Here is a 5,255-nt window from a genome sequence, read left to right on the forward strand (position 1 = left end):
GTCTACTAAGAAGCTCAACGGGAGTTTTTCTCCTGCAATCTGCGGAGGTGGGAATCACCCGGGCTCGTAGCGAGCCGCGGGCTCCCCCTGCCGCTCCCCTAGCAGCATTGCACCTCCCGGCCCGGGGGCAGCGAGCGGCAAGCAGCCGGTGACCACTGGTTGGAGGATTACACCCCGCGGGGCCGTCCCACGGCCACTGGCCGGCGATCTTGGAGACCCCAGGTCCCCGAGGGAGAGGATGTGCAGCTGGGCCCCAGCCGCGTAGAAGCAGCCAGGAAGCCTGAATGACCAAACACCAAGATTCGGGGGCTTTGGTTACTGCCACACAGCAGAGCTCCCCGGGCTGGCACAGGTCGCCGGTACCTTTTCTCGTGCTCCAGTGTCCTTGGATCCTGAGAAAACCCTACTCGCTTGGGATTGTTGGGACGCAGGGTGCGGGGGGGAGGTTCGTACACAGCAACCCCCCACACCTAAGTGCTTGAATCAGCTGAAAAATAAGCAAAGGGTCTTGGCAGATGCAGGGCCACGCCTGACTTTGTGAATTATAAATTCACGGACTGGAGGCCACGGACTACGTTTGTAGGTGAGTATAGGTCCCCCTGGAATCCAACAGACAACCTTCCGGTGGCTGGCACCGTGGATCCTGGACCAGCTCCCCTCCAGGTCACCGCTAGAGGATGGCAGAAAGCAGAGGCGGGATGCCTGTGCCCTCTGTTTCCAGCGGAGGGGGGCAGGCGCTAGGGCAAAGGGGCGCAGCGCCCCCGTGGACAGAGAAAAGCGCCTGCCCCTCGAGGCTTCTCACCTCTGCTCCTGAATTTGCTGTGCTGATGTATTCCTCAGGGTGTCCGTCTCTGTGTTAACAAGTGGGTCTTGTGCACAGCGTTCCTTCCTTGGGCGGCTCTTGAACGATTTGGGGACCACACTAATTTGTTTCCGAACGAGACGGCTGGGCTTTCCCACTCTTTCTACCATCTAGTCTGTGTGACGTGAGGCCACCAGAGTTCCCGGTCGTGCATACCCCGTGGCCGGTCCTCGCTGATCTGGGCGTGGTCGTGCACGTGGCTAGTGGCCGCCGGAACAGCCTCGGATGTGACGGGGGCAGGAAGTGCTTCTGCTCGGGGCCGTCCTCCTGTCACTCTTGCGAACAGTGGGGCACCGTGTGACCTGCCACCTCACTCTGGAGAAGAGGATGTGTGCAGGGGGGCGTCTGTGAGCCCGCTCCCCCAGCCACAGCTGGCCCTGAGCACCCCCCCAGCTGACGGCAGACACGTGACAAGCCAGCCCGGGCTGCAAACCAAATAATGAGCTAAATGAGTCATAGTTGTTTGAGGCGACTGCCAGAAGGCTCACTCTCGTATCGACGTGTGATTTACGTGCCATAAACGACATCAGGCGACGTGCAGTCTGATACGTGTCATGTGCCCACCACGGAGCGTGTCCGTGCCACTCTGCGGCCGGTCCCCTCCCCAGACCCCCGTCCCAGGAAACCACGGCTCTGCTTTCTCCCGCACTTTGTCATTTCCACACACTCCGCAGTGGGAAGCGTGTGGTCGCCTGTTGTCCCAGCACTTTCGAGATGCATCCGTGCTATGCAAGCCGGTACCAGCTCGTGTTCACCGTTTGGACAGTGGACTCCGCTCTGACTCCGGACAAACGCTCCCCCAGCAAAGGGAGGTGGGGGGACAGGCCTCCTCAGTCGCCCACCCTGCCTTCCCAAAGCTACTGCTCAGGGCAGGCTCTTTCCTGGCTCTTTCCACAGAAGCCCCAGGATTGAGGGTGAGATGGTGGGGCCCGGGGCTCCCCCAACCCATGGTGCCCAGCAGAGCTCGGGAGGAGTAGCACCAGGGCCTGGACTGGACCTGACATCACAGCAGGGTGACCCCGAAGCCCCTTCTGTCTCTGGGGCCAGGCAGGGGTCCTGGCTCTGCCACCTTCCCCTGTGCTGAAGAATGAGCAGAGCCTCTGGAAGGCCCAGTGGGCAGCAGGCTGGCTGCTGACCTCCGCCGACCGAGCCTGCCGGCATATAGCCAGAGCCTGAGCCGGACTGACCCCTGGAGGCCACACCAGGCCCACAAGGCCCAGCTCCTGAGGGTGTGTGAATGCCCGCTGACCCAGACGCTCGGGATGCCGTGGCGTCCCCAGGAACCAGGCGTAGCAGGACCGCGAGGCACGCATCTAACCTAGGGGATGCTGTGTGGAAAGACAAGGGAGGCCAGTGTGGCCAACACAGGCCCTAACCTCCGGACACCTCATCGGGTCCTGGGTGGCCTGTGTCCCCCTCTCCCCAGAGCCCCCTCAGGTGGCAGCAGGGACCATGTGGTCCCTGCATCTGAGCATCTGCGCTTACAGCCACCCGGCCCCTGTCCCAGGCCCTGCGTCGCCACTGAGCCCCAGGTCAGTGCAGCTCAGGGATGTGGGCCGGAGGAGGAAGACGAAAGAGCTAGACGAGGCTGGACCTCCTCCCTCGCCGCCCCTCACCCCCCTCCACCTGCACCCACCTTCCTCCTCTGAAGAGGACGCTCCAGGACCTGCCCGTCCGGTTCTGGGCAGAGGGAACCCAAGAAGACCGTCCTGGCTGGGCTGACAGAGCGGGGGTCGGTTGGGAGCGGGGGGCCCCTGCTCTGCTGAGCCCTCACTGAGAAGCCCCTGCTCTACAAAAGGGCGCCAGGCTGGGTCCCACGAATGCGTGATCGAGAACATCCGAGGCCTCCGCAGGCTGTGAGGGTTCAAGGGCAGCCCTGGAGACAAGGTGGGGGCCGCTCTGTCTCGGGTCAGAGGGCAGATCAGCATCTCCAGCTGGTCCCAAGGGTGTCAGTGCAAAGCTGGTGCTCAGCCCAGAGGAGGGACCACGGTGGGTAAAGTGTGGCCTCCACGCTGGGGTCTCCACGGGGACTCCTCCCCAGCTAGAAACCAGACCTGGGCAGGTGAGGGACACCCATGGAGCAGACTCCGGGCCGGTGAGCTGTCCTCCAGACCGGACCACTCTGCTAGAGACCAGAAGCTGGGAAGCGGTAGAGGGGAAGGGTGAGGAGGGGCTCAGCCAAGGTGGTCACTCCTAGACAGAGGGGCAGGGCGGCTGCCCACTGCATGGGCGTCCCTAGCAGACCCCTTCGAGCCCTCATGTAAACAGTGGGAACAAAAGGGGCGGCCTGTAAGAAGCGAAGGGACACCCCCCACTCACGGCCTCCAGGCCAGGCGGGGCTGGGGCACAGTGCGTGGATCATTCATCCGTCCTTCCAGAGAGTCGGACGGGGGGTCTGGGGAGCGTCCTCTGCTTCCTCCGGTGGAAGGGAGCAGTCTCAGCAACCATCTGCCAGGGGTCAACTCATGATTTTGAAGCCGATTTCCAAACAAAGCTTCATGGAAATCGCCATGTGTCAAAGAGAAAACCCTGGCAATGCTGCTTAAACTGGGGTCTGGGGGCACAGCCTAGAGAAGCAAGCCGGGTGCAGCTGCACCCTCAGCCATCCCTGGTCACCCAGAGCCCCCACCTCACAGCTGCAGAGCCAGGAGGTAGATGAGGACGTTGGCCCAAGGCTGACCCTTTTGCTGACCAGATGCAGGCCATGAACCGCCCCCATTCTTGTCCTGCAGGTGGTCCCGCCGATGCTGGGCTGCCTGCCAGAAGGGCACAGCCAGGCGGGGCAGAAGTGACCCACTGCCAGGATGGGCCAGGAGCTCAGCTCCGCATCAACGAAACACACCACACAGTATGAGAATTTCTGGAGCTCAAGGCCCTCGTGGCCCCGGGGGGCACACCTCAGAACAGGTGAGAACCACAGGGTAGGCATGTTGACCGCTTTACAGAAAGGCTAGTTCTAAAGCACCCGGAACCCCCACTTGGCCACACAGCCGAGTCTGGGAGCCTCCTGCCCCGTGCCCTCAGCAAACCTCCTGCTCTAGGGGGGTCACTTGGCAGCTCCAAGGCCAGCCCAGGCCAACTGACCATCTAGAAAGTCCACAGGTCTTGGCCAGGGACAATGTGGGTTCCTGTGATCACCAGAGGGGGCTGTGCAGGGGCTTTTGCCAGTCCCCCCGTGTGCCAAGAGGGCACTGGACAGGCCCCCAAGTCCCAGGTCCCAGGATCGTGCTGATGTGCAGACACACCCTGACTGACCATCACAGCCCTCCCTGATGTCAGGTAGGGGCAGGTCAGGGAGGGCTCGGCTGAGGGAGGGCCGAGCCTGCAGCCCAGCTCCTCAGGACACAGTGAATGCAGAGGAAGGGGTGTTCCGGTCCCCCCTGGCAAAGCCCCCCCTGGTCTCCCAGCATTGCAGAGCCTGCTGCGGGCACCACCCTCCCTGAGAGCCTCCATTTGGTCAAGTGTGAAATGTGGCAGAGACTCACGGGAGAGGACACACTGTGGGCCCCAGGGGACATCGGCACCCTCCCCTTAGGCTTCTGAGGATGCTCGCAGGTAGGATGACTGCACTCAGGGCCCCTCGGCCCAGGGCCCCAGGGCTCCCATGCCCTTGCCAGCTGGTCAGGCTGGGGTCTGCTGCCTCAGAACAGACAGCTGGCTCCCCACCCAACCTTGCGAGCTTCAGCTCTGGTCCAGCTGTCTCCCCGGCCACCCGGACGGCCCACCAGCCTGCCATGCTCTGTTGTAAAAGGACCAGAGGCGTCCCTTCCCTAAAATTCCCACTTTGGCAGCTCAGCTCCCACAACAGCTTCACAAATACATGTGGGCAGGTGGCCACATGCCTGCATGCCCGGGCACACGCACATGCACACTCACAGGGCCAGCCTCCCGCCTGGGTCCACAGAGCCAACCAAGACTTCCGCAAGTGGGTCTGAGGGTCTGCTCTGCAGGCACACGGAGCAGCCAGGAAAGACCCAGCCTTTGCAGCCGAAGCTGGCTTGCTGCCCCTGATCCGTGGACCAAGGGTGTTCTTCTTGCCAGCAGAGAGACCCAGGATGAGGCACGTTTCAAACACACACACTGAAGCCACACGTGTACACACACGCGCACACCCAGGTGCACACGCTTGCCCTGAGCTGCTGGGCCTCACCAAGGGGAAAGCCCTGGAAAGACACCTGAGAGCCCTTTTTTGCAAACTCAGATTTGGAAGTCCTCCCGGAAGGGGGCCTCCTGCGCCGTGACACGCCGAGAGCAGGACAGAGCTTCTGGAGGTAGCCTAGGGAAGGTGATCACTGGTCACCCCGGGGGTGCCCTCTCTGGGACTTCTCTGTCCACTCGCCCCACGGTAGCCACCCGGACCCTTGGCACCAACTGAAACACACCAGCACGGCGT

Source organism: Zalophus californianus, chromosome 11, assembly GCF_009762305.2.
Source record: "Zalophus californianus isolate mZalCal1 chromosome 11, mZalCal1.pri.v2, whole genome shotgun sequence".
Classification (NCBI taxonomy): domain Eukaryota; kingdom Metazoa; phylum Chordata; class Mammalia; order Carnivora; family Otariidae; genus Zalophus; species Zalophus californianus.